Here is a 23181-nt window from a genome sequence, read left to right on the forward strand (position 1 = left end):
ACATTTTGTACGTTTTATTTCCAAGCTTGCCCTTCCGAGTTTATCCTTCTTGAAAAGAACGTCAGAGATGGCACGCTTCCGTCAACGGCCATTCTAAGCTGAATATGCATGCCCTCGTCAGATCGCAGCCGCTAAGCAGCTTGAGGCCGGGCCAGTACCGGCATGGGAGACTGGCTGGGAATCCCTGGTCCTGTTGACATTTTGTACGTTTTATTTCCAAGCTTGCCCTTCCGAGTTTATCCTTCTTGAAAAGAACGTCAGAGATTGCACACTTCCGTCAATGGCCATTCTAAGCTAAATATGCATGCCCTCGTCAGATCGCAGCTGCTAAGCAGCCTGAGGCCAGGCCAGTACCGGCATGGGAGACTGGCTGGGAATCCCTGGTCCTGTTAACATTTTGTACGTTTTATTTCCAAGCTTGCCCTTCCGAGTTTATCCTTCTTGAAAAAAACGTCAGAGATGGCACACTTCCGTCAACGGCCATTCTAAGCTGAATATGCATGCCCTCGTCAGATCGCAGCTGCTAAGCAGCTTGAGGCCGGGCCAGTACCGGCATGGGAGACTGGCTGGGAATCCCTGGTCCTGTTGACATTTTGTACGTTTTTTTTCCAAGCTTGCCCTTCCGAGTTTATCCTTCTTGAAAAGAACGTCAGAGATGGCACACTTCCGTCAATGGCCCTTCTAAGCTGAATATGCATGCCCTCATCAGATCGCAGCCGCTAAGCAGCTTGAGGCCGGGCCAGTACCGGCATGGGAGACTGGCTGGGAATCCCTGGTCCTGTTGACATTTTGTACGTTTTATTTCCAAGCTTGCCCTTCCGAGTTTATCCTTCTTGAAAAGAACGTCAGAGATGGCACGCTTCCGTCAACGGCCATTCTAAGCTGAATATGCATGCCCTCGTCAGATCGCAGCCGCTAAGCAGCTTGAGGCCGGGCCAGTACCGGCATGGGAGACTGGCTGGGAATCCCTGGTCCTGTTGACATTTTGTACGTTTTTTTTCCAAGCTTGCCCTTCCGAGTTTATCCTTCTTGAAAAGAACGTCAGAGATGGCACGCGTCCGTCAACGGCCATTCTAAGCTGAATATGCATTCCCTCGTCACATCGCAGCCGCTAAGCAGCTTGAAGCCGGGCCAGTACCGGCATAGGAGACTGGCTGGGAATCCCTGGTCCTGTTGACATTTTGTACATTTTTTTTCCAAGCTTGCCCTTCCGAGTTTATCCTTCTTGAAAAGAACGTCAGAGATGGCACGCTTCCGTCAACGGCCATTCTAAGCTGAATATGCATGCCCTCGTCAGATCGCAGCAGCTTGAGGCCGGGCCAGTACCAGCATGGGAGACTGGCTGGGAATCCCTGGTCCTGTTGACATTTTGTACGTTTTATTTCCAAGCTTGCCCTTCCGAGTTTATCCTTCTTGAAAAGAACGTCAGAGATGGCACACTTCCGTCAATGGCCCTTCTAAGCTGAATATGCATGCCCTCATCAGATCGCAGCCGCTAAGCAGCCAGAGGCCGGGCCAGTACCGGCATGGGAGACTGGCTGGGAATCCCTGGTCCTGTTGACATTTTGTACGTTTTTTTTCCAAGCTTGCCCTTCCGAGTTTATCCTTCTTGAAAAAAACGTCAGAGATGGCACGCTTCTGTCAACGGCCATTCTAAGCTGAATATGCCTGCCCTCGTCAGATCGCAGCCACTAAGCAGCTTGAGGCCGGGCCAGTACCGGCATGGGAGACTGGCTGGGAATCCCTGGTCCTGTTGACATTTTGTACGTTTTTTTTCCAAGCTTGCCCTTCCGAGTTTATCCTTCTTGAAAAGAACGTCAGAGATGGCACGCGTCCGTCAACGGCCATTCTAAGCTGAATATGCATTCCCTCGTCACATCGCAGCCGCTAAGCAGCTTGAAGCCGGGCCAGTACCGGCATAGGAGACTGGCTGGGAATCCCTGGTCCTGTTGACATTTTGTACATTTTTTTTCCAAGCTTGCCCTTCCGAGTTTATCCTTCTTGAAAAGAACGTCAGAGATGGCACGCTTCCGTCAACGGCCATTCTAAGATGAATATGCATGCCCTCGTCAGATCGCAGCCGCTAAGCAGCTTGAGGCTGGGCCAGTACCAGCATGGGAGACTGGCTGGGAATCCCTGGTCCTGTTGACATTTTGTACGTTTTATTTCCAAGCTTGCCCTTCCGAGTTTATCCTTCTTGAAAAGAACGTCAGAGATGGCACGCTTCCGTCAACGGCCATTCTAAGCTGAATATGCATGCCCTCGTCAGATCGCAGCCGCTAAGCAGCTTGAGGCCGGGCCAGTACCGGCATGGGAGACTGGCTGGGAATCCCTGGTCCTGTTGACATTTTGTACGTTTTATTTCCAAGCTTGCCCTTCCGAGTTTATCCTTCTTGAAAAGAACGTCAGAGATTGCACACTTCCGTCGATGGCCATTCTAAGCTAAATATGCATGCCCTCGTCAGATCGCAGCTGCTAAGCAGCCTGAGGCCGGGCCAGTACCGGCATGGGAGACTGGCTGGGAATCCCTGGTCCTGTTAACATTTTGTACGTTTTATTTCCAAGCTTGCCCTTCCGAGTTTATCCTTCTTGAAAAAAACGTCAGAGATGGCACACTTCCGTCAACGGCCATTCTAAGCTGAATATGCATGCCCTCGTCAGATCGCAGCTGCTAAGCAGCTTGAGGCCGGGCCAGTACCGGCATGGGAGACTGGCTGGGAATCCCTGGTCCTGTTGACATTTTGTACGTTTTATTTCCAAGCTTGCCCTTCCGAGTTTATCCTTCTTGAAAAGAACGTCAGAGATGGCACACTTCCGTCAATGGCCCTTCTAAGCTGAATATGCATGCCCTCATCAGATCGCAGCCGCTAAGCAGCCGGAGGCCGGGCCAGTACCGGCATGGGAGACTGGCTGGGAATCCCTGGTCCTGTTGACATTTTGTACGTTTTTTTTCCAAGCTTGCCCTTCCGAGTTTATCCTTCTTGAAAAAAACGTCAGAGATGGCACGCTTCTGTCAACGGCCATTCTAAGCTGAATATGCCTGCCCTCGTCAGATCGCAGCCACTAAGCAGCTTGAGGCCGGGCCAGTACCGGCATGGGAGACTGGCTGGGAATCCCTGGTCCTGTTGACATTTTGTACGTTTTTTTTCCAAGCTTGCCCTTCCGAGTTTATCCTTCTTGAAAAGAACGTCAGAGATGGCACGCGTCCGTCAACGGCCATTCTAAGCTGAATATGCATTCCCTCGTCACATCGCAGCCGCTAAGCAGCTTGAGGCCGGGCCAGTACCGGCATAGGAGACTGGCTGGGAATCCCTGGTCCTGTTGACATTTTGTACATTTTTTTTCCAAGCTTGCCCTTCCGAGTTTATCCTTCTTGAAAAGAACGTCAGAGATGACACGCTTCCGTCAACGGCCATTCTAAGCTGAATATGCATGCCCTCGTCAGATCGCAGCCGCTAAGCAGCTTGAGGCCGGGCCAGTACCGGCATGGGAGACTGGCTGGGAATCCCTGGTCCTGTTGACATTTTGTACGTTTTATTTCCATGCTTGCCCTTCCGAGTTTATCCTTCTTGAAAAGAACGTCAGAGATGGCACGCTTCCGTCAACGGCCATTCTAAGCTGAATATGCATGCCCTCGTCAGATCGCAGCCGCTAAGCAGCTTGAGGCCGGGCCAGTACCGGCATGGGAGACTGGCTGGGAATCCCTGGTCCTGTTGACATTTTGTATGTTTTTTTTCCAAGCTTGCCCTTCCGAGTTTATCCTTCTTGAAAAGAACGTCAGAGATGGCACGCGTCCGTCAACGGCCATTCTAAGCTGAATATGCATTCCCTCGTCACATCGCAGCCGCTAAGCAGCTTGAAGCCGGGCCAGTACCGGCATAGGAGACTGGCTGGGAATCCCTGGTCCTGTTGACATTTTGTACATTTTTTTTCCAAGCTTGCCCTTCCGAGTTTATCCTTCTTGAAAAGAACGTCAGAGATGGCACGCTTCCGTCAACGGCCATTCTAAGATGAATATGCATGCCCTCGTCAGATCGCAGCCGCTAAGCAGCTTGAGGCCGGGCCAGTACCAGCATGGGAGACTGGCTGGGAATCCCTGGTCCTGTTGACATTCTGTACGTTTTATTTCCAAGCTTGCCCTTCCGAGTTTATCCTTCTTGAAAAGAACGTCAGAGATGGCACGCTTCCGTCAACGGCCATTCTAAGCTGAATATGCATGCCCTCGTCAGATCGCAGCCGCTAAGCAGCTTGAGGCCGGGCCAGTACCGGCATGGGAGACTGGCTGGGAATCCCTGGTCCTGTTGACATTTTGTACGTTTTTTTTCCAAGCTTGCCCTTCCGAGTTTATCCTTCTTGAAAAGAACGTCAGAGATGGCACGCTTCCGTCAACGGCCATTCTAAGCTGAATATGCATGCCCTCGTCACATCGCAGCAGCTTGAGGCCGGGCCAGTACCGGCATGGGAGACTGGCTGGGAATCCCTGGTCCTGTTGACATTTTGTATGTTTTATTTCCAAGCTTGCCCTTCCGAGTTTATCCTTCTTGAAAAGAACGTCAGAGAGGGCACGCTCCTGTCAACGGCCATTCTAAGCTGAATATGCATGCCCTTGTCAGATTGCAGCTGCTAAGCAGCTTGAGGCCGGGCCAGTACCGGCATGGGAGACTGGCTGGGAATCCCTGGTCCTGTTAACATTTTGTATGTTTTATTTCCAAGCTTGCCCTTCCGAGTTTATCCTTCTTGAAAAAAACGTCAGAGATGGCACGCTTCTGTCAACGGCCATTCTAAGCTGAATATGCATGCCCTCGTCAGATTGCAGACGCTAAGCAGCTTGAGGCCGGGCCAGTACCGGCATGGGAGACTGGCTGGGAATCCCTGGTCCTGTTGACATTTTGTACGTTTTATTTCCAAGCTTGCCCTTCCGAGTTTATCCTTCTTGAAAAGAACGTCAGAGATGGCACACTTCCGTCAATGGCCATTCTAAGCTGAATATGCATGCCCTTGTCAGATTGCAGCCGCTAAGCAGCTTGAGGCTGGGCCAGTACTGGCATGGGAGACTGGCTGGGAATCCCTGGTCGTGTTGACATTTTGTACGTTTTTTTTCCAAGCTTGCCCTTCCGAGTTTATCCTTCTTGAAAAGAACGTCAGAGATGGCACACTTCCGTCAATGGCCATTCTAAGCTGAATATGCATGCCCTTGTCAGATCGCAGCCGCTAAGCAGCTTGAGGCCGGGCCAGTACCGGCATAGGAGACTGGCTGGGAATCCCTGGTCCTGTTGACATTTTGTACATTTTTTTTCCAAGCTTGCCCTTCCGAGTTTATCCTTCTTGAAAAGAACGTCAGAGATGACACGCTTCCGTCAACGGCCATTCTAAGCTGAATATGCATGCCCTCGTCAGATCGCAGCCGCTAAGCAGCTTGAGGCCGGGCCAGTACCGGCATGGGAGACTGGCTGGGAATCCCTGGTCCTGTTGACATTTTGTACGTTTTATTTCCATGCTTGCCCTTCCGAGTTTATCCTTCTTGAAAAGAACGTCAGAGATGGCACGCTTCCGTCAACGGCCATTCTAAGCTGAATATGCATGCCCTCGTCAGATCGCAGCCGCTAAGCAGCTTGAGGCCGGGCCAGTACCGGCATGGGAGACTGGCTGGGAATCCCTGGTCCTGTTGACATTTTGTATGTTTTTTTTCCAAGCTTGCCCTTCCGAGTTTATCCTTCTTGAAAAGAACGTCAGAGATGGCACGCGTCCGTCAACGGCCATTCTAAGCTGAATATGCATTCCCTCGTCACATCGCAGCCGCTAAGCAGCTTGAAGCCGGGCCAGTACCGGCATAGGAGACTGGCTGGGAATCCCTGGTCCTGTTGACATTTTGTACATTTTTTTTCCAAGCTTGCCCTTCCGAGTTTATCCTTCTTGAAAAGAACGTCAGAGATGGCACGCTTCCGTCAACGGCCATTCTAAGATGAATATGCATGCCCTCGTCAGATCGCAGCCGCTAAGCAGCTTGAGGCCGGGCCAGTACCAGCATGGGAGACTGGCTGGGAATCCCTGGTCCTGTTGACATTTTGTACGTTTTATTTCCAAGCTTGCCCTTCCGAGTTTATCCTTCTTGAAAAGAACGTCAGAGATGGCACGCTTCCGTCAACGGCCATTCTAAGCTGAATATGCATGCCCTCGTCAGATCGCAGCCGCTAAGCAGCTTGAGGCCGGGCCAGTACCGGCATGGGAGACTGGCTGGGAATCCCTGGTCCTGTTGACATTTTGTACGTTTTTTTTCCAAGCTTGCCCTTCCGAGTTTATCCTTCTTGAAAAGAACGTCAGAGATGGCACGCTTCCGTCAACGGCCATTCTAAGCTGAATATGCATGCCCTCGTCACATCGCAGCAGCTTGAGGCCGGGCCAGTACCGGCATGGGAGACTGGCTGGGAATCCCTGGTCCTGTTGACATTTTGTACGTTTTATTTCCAAGCTTGCCCTTCCGAGTTTATCCTTCTTGAAAAGAACGTCAGAGAGGGCACGCTCCTGTCAACGGCCATTCTAAGCTGAATATGCATGCCCTTGTCAGATTGCAGCTGCTAAGCAGCTTGAGGCCGGGCCAGTACCGGCATGGGAGACTGGCTGGGAATCCCTGGTCCTGTTAACATTTTGTATGTTTTATTTCCAAGCTTGCCCTTCCGAGTTTATCCTTCTTGAAAAAAACGTCAGAGATGGCACGCTTCTGTCAACGGCCATTCTAAGCTGAATATGCATGCCCTCGTCAGATTGCAGCCGCTAAGCAGCTTGAGGCCGGGCCAGTACCGGCATGGGAGACTGGCTGGGAATCCCTGGTCCTGTTGACATTTTGTACGTTTTATTTCCAAGCTTGCCCTTCCGAGTTTATCCTTCTTGAAAAGAACGTCAGAGATGGCACACTTCCGTCAATGGCCATTCTAAGCTGAATATGCATGCCCTTGTCAGATTGCAGCCGCTAAGCAGCTTGAGGCTGGGCCAGTACTGGCATGGGAGACTGGCTGGGAATCCCTGGTCGTGTTGACATTTTGTACGTTTTTTTTCCAAGCTTGCCCTTCCGAGTTTATCCTTCTTGAAAAGAACGTCAGAGATGGCACACTTCCGTCAATGGCCATTCTAAGCTGAATATGCATGCCCTTGTCAGATCGCAGCAGCTTGAGGCCGGGCCAGTACCGGCATGGGAGACTGGCTGGGAATCCCTGGTCCTGTTGACATTTTGTACGTTTTATTTCCAAGCTTGCCCTTCCGAGTTTATCCTTCTTGAAAAGAACGTCAGAGATTGCACACTTCCGTCAATGGCCATTCTAAGCTAAATATGCATGCCCTCGTCAGATCGCAGCTGCTAAGCAGCCTGAGGCCGGGCCAGTACCGGCATGGAAGACTGGCTGGGAATCCCTGGTCCTGTTGACATTTTGTACGTTTTTTTTCCAAGCTTGCCCTACCGAGTTTATCCTTCTTGAAAAAAACGTCAGAGATGGCACGCTTCCGTCAACGGCCATTCTAAGCTGAATATGCCTGCCCTCGTCAGATCGCAGCCGCTAAGCAGCTTGAGGCCGGGGCAGTACTGGCATGGGAGACTGGCTGGGAATCCCTGGTCCTGTTGACATTTTGTACGTTTTTTTCCAAGCTTGCCCTTCCGAGTTTATTCTTCTTGAAAAAAACGTCAGAGATGGCACGCTTCCGTCAACGGCCATTCTAAGCTGAATATGCATGCCCTCGTCAGATCGCAGCCGCTAAGCAGCTTGAGGCCGGGCCAGTACCGGCATGGGAGACTGGCTGGGAATCCCTGGTCCTGTTGACATTTTGTACGTTTTATTTCCAAGCTTGCCCTTCCGAGTTTATCCTTCTTGAAAAGAACGTCAGAGATGGCACGCTTCTGTCAACGGCCATTCTAAGCTGAATATGCATTCCCTCGTCAGATCGCAGCCGCTAAGCAGCTTGAGGCCGGGCCAGTACCGGCATGGGAGACTGGCTGGGAATCCCTGGTCCTGTTGACATTTTGAATGTTTTTTTTCCAAGCTTGCCCTTCCGAGTTTATCCTTCTTGAAAAGAACGTCAGAGATGGCACGCTTCCGTCAACGGCCATTCTAAGCTGAATATGCATGCCCTCGTCAGATCGCAGCAGCTTGAGGCCGGGCCAGTACCGGCATGGGAGACTGGCTGGGAATCCCTGGTCCTGTTGACATTTTGTACGTTTTATTTCCAAGCTTGCCCTTCCGAGTTTATCCTTCTTGAAAAAAACGTCAGAGATGGCACGCTTCCGTCAACGGCCATTCTAAGCTGAATATGCATGCCCTCGTCAGATCGCAGCCGCTAAGCAGCTTGAGGCTGGGCCAGTACCGGCATGGGAGACTGGCTGGGAATCCCTGGTCCTGTTGACATTTTGTACGTTTTTTTTCCAAGCTTGCCCTTCCGAGTTTATCCTTCTTGAAAAAAACGTCAGAGATGGCACGCTTCCGTCAACGGCCATTCTAAGCTGAATATGCATGCCCTCGTCAGATCGCAGCTGCTAAGCAGCTTGAGGCCGGGCCAGTGCCGGCATGGGAGACTGGCTGGGATTCCCTGGTCCTGTTGACATTTTGTACGTTTTTTTTCCAAGCTTGCCCTTCCGAGTTTATCCTTCTTGAAAAGAACGTCAGAGATGGCACGCTTCCGTCAACGGCCATTCTAAGCTGAATATGCATGCCCTCGTCAGATCGCAGCAGCTTGAGGCCGGGCCAGTACCAGCATGGGAGACTGGCTGGGAATCCCTGGTCCTGTTGACATTTTGTACGTTTTATTTCCAAGCTTGCCCTTCCGAGTTTATCCTTCTTGAAAAGAACGTCAGAGATGGCACACTTCCGTCAATGGCCCTTCTAAGCTGAATATGCATGCCCTCATCAGATCGCAGCCGCTAAGCAGCCAGAGGCCGGGCCAGTACCGGCATGGGAGACTGGCTGGGAATCCCTGGTCCTGTTGACATTTTGTACGTTTTTTTTCCAAGCTTGCCCTTCCGAGTTTATCCTTCTTGAAAAAAACGTCAGAGATGGCACGCGTCCGTCAACGGCCATTCTAAGCTGAATATGCATTCCCTCGTCACATCGCAGCCGCTAAGCAGCTTGAAGCCGGGCCAGTACCGGCATAGGAGACTGGCTGGGAATCCCTGGTCCTGTTGACATTTTGTACATTTTTTTTCCAAGCTTGCCCTTCCGAGTTTATCCTTCTTGAAAAGAACGTCAGAGATGGCACGCTTCCGTCAACGGCCATTCTAAGATGAATATGCATGCCCTCGTCAGATCGCAGCCGCTAAGCAGCTTGAGGCTGGGCCAGTACCAGCATGGGAGACTGGCTGGGAATCCCTGGTCCTGTTGACATTTTGTACGTTTTATTTCCAAGCTTGCCCTTCCGAGTTTATCCTTCTTGAAAAGAACGTCAGAGATGGCACGCTTCCGTCAACGGCCATTCTAAGCTGAATATGCATGCCCTCGTCAGATCGCAGCCGCTAAGCAGCTTGAGGCCGGGCCAGTACCGGCATGGGAGACTGGCTGGGAATCCCTGGTCCTGTTGACATTTTGTACGTTTTTTTTCCAAGCTTGCCCTTCCGAGTTTATCCTTCTTGAAAAGAACGTCAGAGATGGCACGCTTCCGTCAACGGCCATTCTAAGCTGAATATGCATGCCCTCGTCACATCGCAGCAGCTTGAGGCCGGGCCAGTACCGGCATGGGAGACTGGCTGGGAATCCCTGGTCCTGTTGACATTTTGTATGTTTTATTTCCAAGCTTGCCCTTCCGAGTTTATCCTTCTTGAAAAGAACGTCAGAGAGGGCACGCTCCTGTCAACGGCCATTCTAAGCTGAATATGCATGCCCTTGTCAGATTGCAGCTGCTAAGCAGCTTGAGGCCGGGCCAGTACCGGCATGGGAGACTGGCTGGGAATCCCTGGTCCTGTTAACATTTTGTATGTTTTATTTCCAAGCTTGCCCTTCCGAGTTTATCCTTCTTGAAAAAAACGTCAGAGATGGCACGCTTCTGTCAACGGCCATTCTAAGCTGAATATGCATGCCCTCGTCAGATTGCAGCCGCTAAGCAGCTTGAGGCCGGGCCAGTACCGGCATGGGAGACTGGCTGGGAATCCCTGGTCCTGTTGACATTTTGTACGTTTTATTTCCAAGCTTGCCCTTCCGAGTTTATCCTTCTTGAAAAGAACGTCAGAGATGGCACGCTTCCGTCAACGGCCATTCTAAGCTGAATATGCATGCCCTCGTCAGATCGCAGCCGCTAAGCAGCTTGAGGCCGGGCCAGTACCGGCATGGGAGACTGGCTGGGAATCCCTGGTCCTGTTGACATTTTGTACGTTTTATTTCCAAGCTTGCCCTTCCGAGTTTATCCTTCTTGAAAAGAACGTCAGAGATTGCACACTTCCGTCAATGGCCATTCTAAGCTAAATATGCATGCCCTCGTCAGATCGCAGCTGCTAAGCAGCCTGAGGCCAGGCCAGTACCGGCATGGGAGACTGGCTGGGAATCCCTGGTCCTGTTAACATTTTGTACGTTTTATTTCCAAGCTTGCCCTTCCGAGTTTATCCTTCTTGAAAAAAACGTCAGAGATGCCACACTTCCGTCAACGGCCATTCTAAGCTGAATATGCATGCCCTCGTCAGATCGCAGCTGCTAAGCAGCTTGAGGCCGGGCCAGTACCGGCATGGGAGACTGGCTGGGAATCCCTGGTCCTGTTGACATTTTGTACGTTTTTTTTCCAAGCTTGCCCTTCCGAGTTTATCCTTCTTGAAAAGAACGTCAGAGATGGCACACTTCCGTCAATGGCCCTTCTAAGCTGAATATGCATGCCCTCATCAGATCGCAGCCGCTAAGCAGCTTGAGGCCGGGCCAGTACCGGCATGGGAGACTGGCTGGGAATCCCTGGTCCTGTTGACATTTTGTACGTTTTATTTCCAAGCTTGCCCTTCCGAGTTTATCCTTCTTGAAAAGAACGTCAGAGATGGCACGCTTCCGTCAACGGCCATTCTAAGCTGAATATGCATGCCCTCGTCAGATCGCAGCCGCTAAGCAGCTTGAGGCCGGGCCAGTACCGGCATGGGAGACTGGCTGGGAATCCCTGGTCCTGTTGACATTTTGTACGTTTTTTTTCCAAGCTTGCCCTTCCGAGTTTATCCTTCTTGAAAAGAACGTCAGAGATGGCACGCGTCCGTCAACGGCCATTCTAAGCTGAATATGCATTCCCTCGTCACATCGCAGCCGCTAAGCAGCTTGAAGCCGGGCCAGTACCGGCATAGGAGACTGGCTGGGAATCCCTGGTCCTGTTGACATTTTGTACATTTTTTTTCCAAGCTTGCCCTTCCGAGTTTATCCTTCTTGAAAAGAACGTCAGAGATGGCACGCTTCCGTCAACGGCCATTCTAAGCTGAATATGCATGCCCTCGTCAGATCGCAGCAGCTTGAGGCCGGGCCAGTACCAGCATGGGAGACTGGCTGGGAATCCCTGGTCCTGTTGACATTTTGTACGTTTTATTTCCAAGCTTGCCCTTCCGAGTTTATCCTTCTTGAAAAGAACGTCAGAGATGGCACACTTCCGTCAATGGCCCTTCTAAGCTGAATATGCATGCCCTCATCAGATCGCAGCCGCTAAGCAGCCAGAGGCCGGGCCAGTACCGGCATGGGAGACTGGCTGGGAATCCCTGGTCCTGTTGACATTTTGTACGTTTTTTTTCCAAGCTTGCCCTTCCGAGTTTATCCTTCTTGAAAAAAACGTCAGAGATGGCACGCTTCTGTCAACGGCCATTCTAAGCTGAATATGCCTGCCCTCGTCAGATCGCAGCCACTAAGCAGCTTGAGGCCGGGCCAGTACCGGCATGGGAGACTGGCTGGGAATCCCTGGTCCTGTTGACATTTTGTACGTTTTTTTTCCAAGCTTGCCCTTCCGAGTTTATCCTTCTTGAAAAGAACGTCAGAGATGGCACGCGTCCGTCAACGGCCATTCTAAGCTGAATATGCATTCCCTCGTCACATCGCAGCCGCTAAGCAGCTTGAAGCCGGGCCAGTACCGGCATAGGAGACTGGCTGGGAATCCCTGGTCCTGTTGACATTTTGTACATTTTTTTTCCAAGCTTGCCCTTCCGAGTTTATCCTTCTTGAAAAGAACGTCAGAGATGGCACGCTTCCGTCAACGGCCATTCTAAGATGAATATGCATGCCCTCGTCAGATCGCAGCCGCTAAGCAGCTTGAGGCTGGGCCAGTACCAGCATGGGAGACTGGCTGGGAATCCCTGGTCCTGTTGACATTTTGTACGTTTTATTTCCAAGCTTGCCCTTCCGAGTTTATCCTTCTTGAAAAGAACGTCAGAGATGGCACGCTTCCGTCAACGGCCATTCTAAGCTGAATATGCATGCCCTCGTCAGATCGCAGCCGCTAAGCAGCTTGAGGCCGGGCCAGTACCGGCATGGGAGACTGGCTGGGAATCCCTGGTCCTGTTGACATTTTGTACGTTTTATTTCCAAGCTTGCCCTTCCGAGTTTATCCTTCTTGAAAAGAACGTCAGAGATTGCACACTTCCGTCGATGGCCATTCTAAGCTAAATATGCATGCCCTCGTCAGATCGCAGCTGCTAAGCAGCCTGAGGCCGGGCCAGTACCGGCATGGGAGACTGGCTGGGAATCCCTGGTCCTGTTAACATTTTGTACGTTTTATTTCCAAGCTTGCCCTTCCGAGTTTATCCTTCTTGAAAAAAACGTCAGAGATGGCACACTTCCGTCAACGGCCATTCTAAGCTGAATATGCATGCCCTCGTCAGATCGCAGCTGCTAAGCAGCTTGAGGCCGGGCCAGTACCGGCATGGGAGACTGGCTGGGAATCCCTGGTCCTGTTGACATTTTGTACGTTTTATTTCCAAGCTTGCCCTTCCGAGTTTATCCTTCTTGAAAAGAACGTCAGAGATGGCACACTTCCGTCAATGGCCCTTCTAAGCTGAATATGCATGCCCTCATCAGATCGCAGCCGCTAAGCAGCCGGAGGCCGGGCCAGTACCGGCATGGGAGACTGGCTGGGAATCCCTGGTCCTGTTGACATTTTGTACGTTTTTTTTCCAAGCTTGCCCTTCCGAGTTTATCCTTCTTGAAAAAAACGTCAGAGATGGCACGCTTCTGTCAACGGCCATTCTAAGCTGAATATGCCTGCCCTCGTCAGATCGCAGCCACTAAGCAGCTTGAGGCCGGGCCAGTACCGGCATGGGAGACTGGCTGGGAATCCCTGGTCCTGTTGACATTTTGTACGTTTTTTTTCCAAGCTTGCCCTTCCGAGTTTATCCTTCTTGAAAAGAACGTCAGAGATGGCACGCGTCCGTCAACGGCCATTCTAAGCTGAATATGCATTCCCTCGTCACATCGCAGCCGCTAAGCAGCTTGAGGCCGGGCCAGTACCGGCATAGGAGACTGGCTGGGAATCCCTGGTCCTGTTGACATTTTGTACATTTTTTTTCCAAGCTTGCCCTTCCGAGTTTATCCTTCTTGAAAAGAACGTCAGAGATGACACGCTTCCGTCAACGGCCATTCTAAGCTGAATATGCATGCCCTCGTCAGATCGCAGCCGCTAAGCAGCTTGAGGCCGGGCCAGTACCGGCATGGGAGACTGGCTGGGAATCCCTGGTCCTGTTGACATTTTGTACGTTTTATTTCCATGCTTGCCCTTCCGAGTTTATCCTTCTTGAAAAGAACGTCAGAGATGGCACGCTTCCGTCAACGGCCATTCTAAGCTGAATATGCATGCCCTCGTCAGATCGCAGCCGCTAAGCAGCTTGAGGCCGGGCCAGTACCGGCATGGGAGACTGGCTGGGAATCCCTGGTCCTGTTGACATTTTGTATGTTTTTTTTCCAAGCTTGCCCTTCCGAGTTTATCCTTCTTGAAAAGAACGTCAGAGATGGCACGCGTCCGTCAACGGCCATTCTAAGCTGAATATGCATTCCCTCGTCACATCGCAGCCGCTAAGCAGCTTGAAGCCGGGCCAGTACCGGCATAGGAGACTGGCTGGGAATCCCTGGTCCTGTTGACATTTTGTACATTTTTTTTCCAAGCTTGCCCTTCCGAGTTTATCCTTCTTGAAAAGAACGTCAGAGATGGCACGCTTCCGTCAACGGCCATTCTAAGATGAATATGCATGCCCTCGTCAGATCGCAGCCGCTAAGCAGCTTGAGGCCGGGCCAGTACCAGCATGGGAGACTGGCTGGGAATCCCTGGTCCTGTTGACATTCTGTACGTTTTATTTCCAAGCTTGCCCTTCCGAGTTTATCCTTCTTGAAAAGAACGTCAGAGATGGCACGCTTCCGTCAACGGCCATTCTAAGCTGAATATGCATGCCCTCGTCAGATCGCAGCCGCTAAGCAGCTTGAGGCCGGGCCAGTACCGGCATGGGAGACTGGCTGGGAATCCCTGGTCCTGTTGACATTTTGTACGTTTTTTTTCCAAGCTTGCCCTTCCGAGTTTATCCTTCTTGAAAAGAACGTCAGAGATGGCACGCTTCCGTCAACGGCCATTCTAAGCTGAATATGCATGCCCTCGTCACATCGCAGCAGCTTGAGGCCGGGCCAGTACCGGCATGGGAGACTGGCTGGGAATCCCTGGTCCTGTTGACATTTTGTATGTTTTATTTCCAAGCTTGCCCTTCCGAGTTTATCCTTCTTGAAAAGAACGTCAGAGAGGGCACGCTCCTGTCAACGGCCATTCTAAGCTGAATATGCATGCCCTTGTCAGATTGCAGCTGCTAAGCAGCTTGAGGCCGGGCCAGTACCGGCATGGGAGACTGGCTGGGAATCCCTGGTCCTGTTAACATTTTGTATGTTTTATTTCCAAGCTTGCCCTTCCGAGTTTATCCTTCTTGAAAAAAACGTCAGAGATGGCACGCTTCTGTCAACGGCCATTCTAAGCTGAATATGCATGCCCTCGTCAGATTGCAGACGCTAAGCAGCTTGAGGCCGGGCCAGTACCGGCATGGGAGACTGGCTGGGAATCCCTGGTCCTGTTGACATTTTGTACGTTTTATTTCCAAGCTTGCCCTTCCGAGTTTATCCTTCTTGAAAAGAACGTCAGAGATGGCACACTTCCGTCAATGGCCATTCTAAGCTGAATATGCATGCCCTTGTCAGATTGCAGCCGCTAAGCAGCTTGAGGCTGGGCCAGTACTGGCATGGGAGACTGGCTGGGAATCCCTGGTCGTGTTGACATTTTGTACGTTTTTTTTCCAAGCTTGCCCTTCCGAGTTTATCCTTCTTGAAAAGAACGTCAGAGATGGCACACTTCCGTCAATGGCCATTCTAAGCTGAATATGCATGCCCTTGTCAGATCGCAGCCGCTAAGCAGCTTGAGGCCGGGCCAGTACCGGCATAGGAGACTGGCTGGGAATCCCTGGTCCTGTTGACATTTTGTACATTTTTTTTCCAAGCTTGCCCTTCCGAGTTTATCCTTCTTGAAAAGAACGTCAGAGATGACACGCTTCCGTCAACGGCCATTCTAAGCTGAATATGCATGCCCTCGTCAGATCGCAGCCGCTAAGCAGCTTGAGGCCGGGCCAGTACCGGCATGGGAGACTGGCTGGGAATCCCTGGTCCTGTTGACATTTTGTACGTTTTATTTCCATGCTTGCCCTTCCGAGTTTATCCTTCTTGAAAAGAACGTCAGAGATGGCACGCTTCCGTCAACGGCCATTCTAAGCTGAATATGCATGCCCTCGTCAGATCGCAGCCGCTAAGCAGCTTGAGGCCGGGCCAGTACCGGCATGGGAGACTGGCTGGGAATCCCTGGTCCTGTTGACATTTTGTATGTTTTTTTTCCAAGCTTGCCCTTCCGAGTTTATCCTTCTTGAAAAGAACGTCAGAGATGGCACGCGTCCGTCAACGGCCATTCTAAGCTGAATATGCATTCCCTCGTCACATCGCAGCCGCTAAGCAGCTTGAAGCCGGGCCAGTACCGGCATAGGAGACTGGCTGGGAATCCCTGGTCCTGTTGACATTTTGTACATTTTTTTTCCAAGCTTGCCCTTCCGAGTTTATCCTTCTTGAAAAGAACGTCAGAGATGGCACGCTTCCGTCAACGGCCATTCTAAGATGAATATGCATGCCCTCGTCAGATCGCAGCCGCTAAGCAGCTTGAGGCCGGGCCAGTACCAGCATGGGAGACTGGCTGGGAATCCCTGGTCCTGTTGACATTTTGTACGTTTTATTTCCAAGCTTGCCCTTCCGAGTTTATCCTTCTTGAAAAGAACGTCAGAGATGGCACGCTTCCGTCAACGGCCATTCTAAGCTGAATATGCATGCCCTCGTCAGATCGCAGCCGCTAAGCAGCTTGAGGCCGGGCCAGTACCGGCATGGGAGACTGGCTGGGAATCCCTGGTCCTGTTGACATTTTGTACGTTTTTTTTCCAAGCTTGCCCTTCCGAGTTTATCCTTCTTGAAAAGAACGTCAGAGATGGCACGCTTCCGTCAACGGCCATTCTAAGCTGAATATGCATGCCCTCGTCACATCGCAGCAGCTTGAGGCCGGGCCAGTACCGGCATGGGAGACTGGCTGGGAATCCCTGGTCCTGTTGACATTTTGTACGTTTTATTTCCAAGCTTGCCCTTCCGAGTTTATCCTTCTTGAAAAGAACGTCAGAGAGGGCACGCTCCTGTCAACGGCCATTCTAAGCTGAATATGCATGCCCTTGTCAGATTGCAGCTGCTAAGCAGCTTGAGGCCGGGCCAGTACCGGCATGGGAGACTGGCTGGGAATCCCTGGTCCTGTTAACATTTTGTATGTTTTATTTCCAAGCTTGCCCTTCCGAGTTTATCCTTCTTGAAAAAAACGTCAGAGATGGCACGCTTCTGTCAACGGCCATTCTAAGCTGAATATGCATGCCCTCGTCAGATTGCAGCCGCTAAGCAGCTTGAGGCCGGGCCAGTACCGGCATGGGAGACTGGCTGGGAATCCCTGGTCCTGTTGACATTTTGTACGTTTTATTTCCAAGCTTGCCCTTCCGAGTTTATCCTTCTTGAAAAGAACGTCAGAGATGGCACACTTCCGTCAATGGCCATTCTAAGCTGAATATGCATGCCCTTGTCAGATTGCAGCCGCTAAGCAGCTTGAGGCTGGGCCAGTACTGGCATGGGAGACTGGCTGGGAATCCCTGGTCGTGTTGACATTTTGTACGTTTTTTTTCCAAGCTTGCCCTTCCGAGTTTATCCTTCTTGAAAAGAACGTCAGAGATGGCACACTTCCGTCAATGGCCATTCTAAGCTGAATATGCATGCCCTTGTCAGATCGCAGCAGCTTGAGGCCGGGCCAGTACCGGCATGGGAGACTGGCTGGGAATCCCTGGTCCTGTTGACATTTTGTACGTTTTATTTCCAAGCTTGCCCTTCCGAGTTTATCCTTCTTGAAAAGAACGTCAGAGATTGCACACTTCCGTCAATGGCCATTCTAAGCTAAATATGCATGCCCTCGTCAGATCGCAGCTGCTAAGCAGCCTGAGGCCGGGCCAGTACCGGCATGGAAGACTGGCTGGGAATCCCTGGTCCTGTTGACATTTTGTACGTTTTTTTTCCAAGCTTGCCCTACCGAGTTTATCCTTCTTGAAAAAAACGTCAGAGATGGCACGCTTCCGTCAACGGCCATTCTAAGCTGAATATGCCTGCCCTCGTCAGATCGCAGCCGCTAAGCAGCTTGAGGCCGGGGCAGTACTGGCATGGGAGACTGGCTGGGAATCCCTGGTCCTGTTGACATTTTGTACGTTTTTTTCCAAGCTTGCCCTTCCGAGTTTATTCTTCTTGAAAAAAACGTCAGAGATGGCACGTTTCCGTCAACGGCCATTCTAAGCTGAATATGCATGCCCTCGTCAGATCGCAGCCGCTAAGCAGCTTGAGGCCGGGCCAGTACCGGCATGGGAGACTGGCTGGGAATCCCTGGTCCTGTTGACATTTTGTACGTTTTATTTCCAAGCTTGCCCTTCCGAGTTTATCCTTCTTGAAAAGAACGTCAGAGATGGCACGCTTCTGTCAACGGCCATTCTAAGCTGAATATGCATTCCCTCGTCAGATCGCAGCCGCTAAGCAGCTTGAGGCCGGGCCAGTACCGGCATGGGAGACTGGCTGGGAATCCCTGGTCCTGTTGACATTTTGAATGTTTTTTTTCCAAGCTTGCCCTTCCGAGTTTATCCTTCTTGAAAAGAACGTCAGAGATGGCACGCTTCCGTCAACGGCCATTCTAAGCTGAATATGCATGCCCTCGTCAGATCGCAGCAGCTTGAGGCCGGGCCAGTACCGGCATGGGAGACTGGCTGGGAATCCCTGGTCCTGTTGACATTTTGTACGTTTTATTTCCAAGCTTGCCCTTCCGAGTTTATCCTTCTTGAAAAAAACGTCAGAGATGGCACGCTTCCGTCAACGGCCATTCTAAGCTGAATATGCATGCCCTCGTCAGATCGCAGCCGCTAAGCAGCTTGAGGCTGGGCCAGTACCGGCATGGGAGACTGGCTGGGAATCCCTGGTCCTGTTGACATTTTGTACGTTTTTTTTCCAAGCTTGCCCTTCCGAGTTTATCCTTCTTGAAAAAAACGTCAGAGATGGCACGCTTCCGTCAACGGCCATTCTAAGCTGAATATGCATGCCCTCGTCAGATCGCAGCTGCTAAGCAGCTTGAGGCCGGGCCAGTGCCGGCATGGGAGACTGGCTGGGATTCCCTGGTCCTGTTGACATTTTGTACGTTTTTTTTCCAAGCTTGCCCTTCCGAGTTTATCCTTCTTGAAAAGAACGTCAGAGATGGCACGCTTCCGTCAACGGCCATTCTAAGCTGAATATGCATGCCCTCGTCAGATCGCAGCAGCTTGAGGCCGGGCCAGTACCAGCATGGGAGACTGGCTGGGAATCCCTGGTCCTGTTGACATTTTGTACGTTTTATTTCCAAGCTTGCCCTTCCGAGTTTATCCTTCTTGAAAAGAACGTCAGAGATGGCACACTTCCGTCAATGGCCCTTCTAAGCTGAATATGCATGCCCTCATCAGATCGCAGCCGCTAAGCAGCCAGAGGCCGGGCCAGTACCGGCATGGGAGACTGGCTGGGAATCCCTGGTCCTGTTGACATTTTGTACGTTTTTTTTCCAAGCTTGCCCTTCCGAGTTTATCCTTCTTGAAAAAAACGTCAGAGATGGCACGCTTCTGTCAACGGCCATTCTAAGCTGAATATGCCTGCCCTCGTCAGATCGCAGCCACTAAGCAGCTTGAGGCCGGGCCAGTACCGGCATGGGAGACTGGCTGGGAATCCCTGGTCCTGTTGACATTTTGTACGTTTTTTTTCCAAGCTTGCCCTTCCGAGTTTATCCTTCTTGAAAAGAACGTCAGAGATGGCACGCGTCCGTCAACGGCCATTCTAAGCTGAATATGCATTCCCTCGTCACATCGCAGCCGCTAAGCAGCTTGAAGCCGGGCCAGTACCGGCATAGGAGACTGGCTGGGAATCCCTGGTCCTGTTGACATTTTGTACATTTTTTTTCCAAGCTTGCCCTTCCGAGTTTATCCTTCTTGAAAAGAACGTCAGAGATGGCACGCTTCCGTCAACGGCCATTCTAAGATGAATATGCATGCCCTCGTCAGATCGCAGCCGCTAAGCAGCTTGAGGCTGGGCCAGTACCAGCATGGGAGACTGGCTGGGAATCCCTGGTCCTGTTGACATTTTGTACGTTTTATTTCCAAGCTTGCCCTTCCGAGTTTATCCTTCTTGAAAAGAACGTCAGAGATGGCACGCTTCCGTCAACGGCCATTCTAAGCTGAATATGCATGCCCTCGTCAGATCGCAGCCGCTAAGCAGCTTGAGGCCGGGCCAGTACCGGCATGGGAGACTGGCTGGGAATCCCTGGTCCTGTTGACATTTTGTACGTTTTTTTTCCAAGCTTGCCCTTCCGAGTTTATCCTTCTTGAAAAGAACGTCAGAGATGGCACGCTTCCGTCAACGGCCATTCTAAGCTGAATATGCATGCCCTCGTCACATCGCAGCAGCTTGAGGCCGGGCCAGTACCGGCATGGGAGACTGGCTGGGAATCCCTGGTCCTGTTGACATTTTGTATGTTTTATTTCCAAGCTTGCCCTTCCGAGTTTATCCTTCTTGAAAAGAACGTCAGAGAGGGCACGCTCCTGTCAACGGCCATTCTAAGCTGAATATGCATGCCCTTGTCAGATTGCAGCTGCTAAGCAGCTTGAGGCCGGGCCAGTACCGGCATGGGAGACTGGCTGGGAATCCCTGGTCCTGTTAACATTTTGTATGTTTTATTTCCAAGCTTGCCCTTCCGAGTTTATCCTTCTTGAAAAAAACGTCAGAGATGGCACGCTTCTGTCAACGGCCATTCTAAGCTGAATATGCATGCCCTCGTCAGATTGCAGCCGCTAAGCAGCTTGAGGCCGGGCCAGTACCGGCATGGGAGACTGGCTGGGAATCCCTGGTCCTGTTGACATTTTGTACGTTTTATTTCCAAGCTTGCCCTTCCGAGTTTATCCTTCTTGAAAAGAACGTCAGAGATGGCACGCTTCCGTCAACGGCCATTCTAAGCTGAATATGCATGCCCTCGTCAGATCGCAGCCGCTAAGCAGCTTGAGGCCGGGCCAGTACCGGCATGGGAGACTGGCTGGGAATCCCTGGTCCTGTTGACATTTTGTACGTTTTATTTCCAAGCTTGCCCTTCCGAGTTTATCCTTCTTGAAAAGAACGTCAGAGATTGCACACTTCCGTCAATGGCCATTCTAAGCTAAATATGCATGCCCTCGTCAGATCGCAGCTGCTAAGCAGCCTGAGGCCGGGCCAGTACCGGCATGGGAGACTGGCTGGGAATCCCTGGTCCTGTTAACATTTTGTACGTTTTATTTCCAAGCTTGCCCTTCCGAGTTTATCCTTCTTGAAAAAAACGTCAGAGATGGCACACTTCCGTCAACGGCCATTCTAAGCTGAATATGCATGCCCTCGTCAGATCGCAGCTGCTAAGCAGCTTGAGGCCGGGCCAGTACCGGCATGGGAGACTGGCTGGGAATCCCTGGTCCTGTTGACATTTTGTACGTTTTTTTTCCAAGCTTGCCCTTCCGAGTTTATCCTTCTTGAAAAGAACGTCAGAGATGGCACACTTCCGTCAATGGCCCTTCTAAGCTGAATATGCATGCCCTCATCAGATCGCAGCCGCTAAGCAGCTTGAGGCCGGGCCAGTACCGGCATGGGAGACTGGCTGGGAATCCCTGGTCCTGTTGACATTTTGTACGTTTTATTTCCAAGCTTGCCCTTCCGAGTTTATCCTTCTTGAAAAGAACGTCAGAGATGGCACGCTTCCGTCAACGGCCATTCTAAGCTGAATATGCATGCCCTCGTCAGATCGCAGCCGCTAAGCAGCTTGAGGCCGGGCCAGTACCGGCATGGGAGACTGGCTGGGAATCCCTGGTCCTGTTGACATTTTGTACGTTTTTTTTCCAAGCTTGCCCTTCCGAGTTTATCCTTCTTGAAAAGAACGTCAGAGATGGCACGCGTCCGTCAACGGCCATTCTAAGCTGAATATGCATTCCCTCGTCACATCGCAGCCGCTAAGCAGCTTGAAGCCGGGCCAGTACCGGCATAGGAGACTGGCTGGGAATCCCTGGTCCTGTTGACATTTTGTACATTTTTTTTCCAAGCTTGCCCTTCCGAGTTTATCCTTCTTGAAAAGAACGTCAGAGATGGCACGCTTCCGTCAACGGCCATTCTAAGCTGAATATGCATGCCCTCGTCAGATCGCAGCAGCTTGAGGCCGGGCCAGTACCAGCATGGGAGACTGGCTGGGAATCCCTGGTCCTGTTGACATTTTGTACGTTTTATTTCCAAGCTTGCCCTTCCGAGTTTATCCTTCTTGAAAAGAACGTCAGAGATGGCACACTTCCGTCAATGTCCCTTCTAAGCTGAATATGCATGCCCTCATCAGATCGCAGCCGCTAAGCAGCCAGAGGCCGGGCCAGTACCGGCATGGGAGACTGGCTGGGAATCCCTGGTCCTGTTGACATTTTGTACGTTTTTTTTCCAAGCTTGCCCTTCCGAGTTTATCCTTCTTGAAAAAAACGTCAGAGATGGCACGCTTCTGTCAACGGCCATTCTAAGCTGAGTATGCCTGCCCTCGTCAGATCGCAGCCACTAAGCAGCTTGAGGCCGGGCCAGTACCGGCATGGGAGACTGGCTGGGAATCCCTGGTCCTGTTGACATTTTGTACGTTTTTTTTCCAAGCTTGCCCTTCCGAGTTTATCCTTCTTGAAAAGAACGTCAGAGATGGCACGCGTCCGTCAACGGCCATTCTAAGCTGAATATGCATTCCCTCGTCACATCGCAGCCGCTAAGCAGCTTGAAGCCGGGCCAGTACCGGCATAGGAGACTGGCTGGGAATCCCTGGTCCTGTTGACATTTTGTACATTTTTTTTCCAAGCTTGCCCTTCCGAGTTTATCCTTCTTGAAAAGAACGTCAGAGATGGCACGCTTCCGTCAACGGCCATTCTAAGATGAATATGCATGCCCTCGTCAGATCGCAGCCGCTAAGCAGCTTGAGGCTGGGCCAGTACCAGCATGGGAGACTGGCTGGGAATCCCTGGTCCTGTTGACATTTTGTACGTTTTATTTCCAAGCTTGCCCTTCCGAGTTTATCCTTCTTGAAAAGAACGTCAGAGATGGCACGCTTCCGTCAACGGCCATTCTAAGCTGAATATGCATGCCCTCGTCAGATCGCAGCCGCTAAGCAGCTTGAGGCCGGGCCAGTACCGGCATGGGAGACTGGCTGGGAATCCCTGGTCCTGTTGACATTTTGTACGTTTTATTTCCAAGCTTGCCCTTCCGAGTTTATCCTTCTTGAAAAGAACGTCAGAGATTGCACACTTCCGTCGATGGCCATTCTAAGCTAAATATGCATGCCCTCGTCAGATCGCAGCTGCTAAGCAGCCTGAGGCCGGGCCAGTACCGGCATGGGAGACTGGCTGGGAATCCCTGGTCCTGTTAACATTTTGTACGTTTTATTTCCAAGCTTGCCCTTCCGAGTTTATCCTTCTTGAAAAAAACGTCAGAGATGGCACACTTCCGTCAACGGCCATTCTAAGCTGAATATGCATGCCCTCGTCAGATCGCAGCTGCTAAGCAGCTTGAGGCCGGGCCAGTACCGGCATGGGAGACTGGC

The 23181-nt window shown here is 51.4% G+C and overlaps 36 pseudogenes; all 36 read left to right on the forward strand.

Annotated features, from left to right (window-relative positions):
- The first annotated feature begins 80 nt into the window (after positions 1-80).
- LOC141052101 (5S ribosomal RNA) lies at positions 81-199 on the forward strand (annotated as a pseudogene).
- A 273-nt stretch (positions 200-472) lies between these two features.
- On the forward strand, positions 473-591 carry LOC141055623 (5S ribosomal RNA; annotated as a pseudogene).
- Positions 592-864: 273 nt separating this feature from the next.
- Positions 865-983, forward strand: LOC141052106 (5S ribosomal RNA; annotated as a pseudogene).
- A 657-nt stretch (positions 984-1640) lies between these two features.
- Positions 1641-1759, forward strand: LOC141056888 (5S ribosomal RNA; annotated as a pseudogene).
- Positions 1760-2228: 469 nt separating this feature from the next.
- On the forward strand, positions 2229-2347 carry LOC141052118 (5S ribosomal RNA; annotated as a pseudogene).
- Positions 2348-2620: 273 nt separating this feature from the next.
- Positions 2621-2739, forward strand: LOC141055628 (5S ribosomal RNA; annotated as a pseudogene).
- Positions 2740-3012: 273 nt separating this feature from the next.
- On the forward strand, positions 3013-3131 carry LOC141056893 (5S ribosomal RNA; annotated as a pseudogene).
- Positions 3132-3404: 273 nt separating this feature from the next.
- Positions 3405-3523, forward strand: LOC141052125 (5S ribosomal RNA; annotated as a pseudogene).
- A 77-nt stretch (positions 3524-3600) lies between these two features.
- LOC141052129 (5S ribosomal RNA) lies at positions 3601-3719 on the forward strand (annotated as a pseudogene).
- A 469-nt stretch (positions 3720-4188) lies between these two features.
- On the forward strand, positions 4189-4307 carry LOC141052134 (5S ribosomal RNA; annotated as a pseudogene).
- Positions 4308-5356: 1049 nt separating this feature from the next.
- On the forward strand, positions 5357-5475 carry LOC141052139 (5S ribosomal RNA; annotated as a pseudogene).
- Positions 5476-5552: 77 nt separating this feature from the next.
- Positions 5553-5671, forward strand: LOC141052150 (5S ribosomal RNA; annotated as a pseudogene).
- Positions 5672-6140: 469 nt separating this feature from the next.
- Positions 6141-6259, forward strand: LOC141052155 (5S ribosomal RNA; annotated as a pseudogene).
- A 1237-nt stretch (positions 6260-7496) lies between these two features.
- Positions 7497-7615, forward strand: LOC141056836 (5S ribosomal RNA; annotated as a pseudogene).
- A 76-nt stretch (positions 7616-7691) lies between these two features.
- On the forward strand, positions 7692-7810 carry LOC141052162 (5S ribosomal RNA; annotated as a pseudogene).
- A 1629-nt stretch (positions 7811-9439) lies between these two features.
- On the forward strand, positions 9440-9558 carry LOC141052168 (5S ribosomal RNA; annotated as a pseudogene).
- A 657-nt stretch (positions 9559-10215) lies between these two features.
- On the forward strand, positions 10216-10334 carry LOC141052172 (5S ribosomal RNA; annotated as a pseudogene).
- Positions 10335-10607: 273 nt separating this feature from the next.
- On the forward strand, positions 10608-10726 carry LOC141055633 (5S ribosomal RNA; annotated as a pseudogene).
- Positions 10727-10999: 273 nt separating this feature from the next.
- Positions 11000-11118, forward strand: LOC141052188 (5S ribosomal RNA; annotated as a pseudogene).
- A 657-nt stretch (positions 11119-11775) lies between these two features.
- Positions 11776-11894, forward strand: LOC141056896 (5S ribosomal RNA; annotated as a pseudogene).
- Positions 11895-12363: 469 nt separating this feature from the next.
- Positions 12364-12482, forward strand: LOC141052195 (5S ribosomal RNA; annotated as a pseudogene).
- Positions 12483-12755: 273 nt separating this feature from the next.
- On the forward strand, positions 12756-12874 carry LOC141055638 (5S ribosomal RNA; annotated as a pseudogene).
- Positions 12875-13147: 273 nt separating this feature from the next.
- LOC141056899 (5S ribosomal RNA) lies at positions 13148-13266 on the forward strand (annotated as a pseudogene).
- A 273-nt stretch (positions 13267-13539) lies between these two features.
- LOC141052202 (5S ribosomal RNA) lies at positions 13540-13658 on the forward strand (annotated as a pseudogene).
- A 77-nt stretch (positions 13659-13735) lies between these two features.
- Positions 13736-13854, forward strand: LOC141052212 (5S ribosomal RNA; annotated as a pseudogene).
- A 469-nt stretch (positions 13855-14323) lies between these two features.
- LOC141052223 (5S ribosomal RNA) lies at positions 14324-14442 on the forward strand (annotated as a pseudogene).
- Positions 14443-15491: 1049 nt separating this feature from the next.
- On the forward strand, positions 15492-15610 carry LOC141052231 (5S ribosomal RNA; annotated as a pseudogene).
- A 77-nt stretch (positions 15611-15687) lies between these two features.
- Positions 15688-15806, forward strand: LOC141052235 (5S ribosomal RNA; annotated as a pseudogene).
- A 469-nt stretch (positions 15807-16275) lies between these two features.
- LOC141052244 (5S ribosomal RNA) lies at positions 16276-16394 on the forward strand (annotated as a pseudogene).
- Positions 16395-17631: 1237 nt separating this feature from the next.
- LOC141056905 (5S ribosomal RNA) lies at positions 17632-17750 on the forward strand (annotated as a pseudogene).
- A 76-nt stretch (positions 17751-17826) lies between these two features.
- LOC141052253 (5S ribosomal RNA) lies at positions 17827-17945 on the forward strand (annotated as a pseudogene).
- A 1237-nt stretch (positions 17946-19182) lies between these two features.
- On the forward strand, positions 19183-19301 carry LOC141056911 (5S ribosomal RNA; annotated as a pseudogene).
- A 469-nt stretch (positions 19302-19770) lies between these two features.
- LOC141052258 (5S ribosomal RNA) lies at positions 19771-19889 on the forward strand (annotated as a pseudogene).
- A 657-nt stretch (positions 19890-20546) lies between these two features.
- Positions 20547-20665, forward strand: LOC141052270 (5S ribosomal RNA; annotated as a pseudogene).
- Positions 20666-20938: 273 nt separating this feature from the next.
- On the forward strand, positions 20939-21057 carry LOC141055644 (5S ribosomal RNA; annotated as a pseudogene).
- Positions 21058-21330: 273 nt separating this feature from the next.
- LOC141052273 (5S ribosomal RNA) lies at positions 21331-21449 on the forward strand (annotated as a pseudogene).
- Positions 21450-23181: the final 1732 nt, after the last annotated feature.

Source organism: Dendrobates tinctorius, unplaced genomic scaffold (genome assembly GCF_039654945.1).
Source record: "Dendrobates tinctorius isolate UK_male_01 unplaced genomic scaffold, ASM3965494v1 ptg000011l, whole genome shotgun sequence".
Lineage (NCBI taxonomy): Eukaryota > Metazoa > Chordata > Amphibia > Anura > Dendrobatidae > Dendrobates > Dendrobates tinctorius.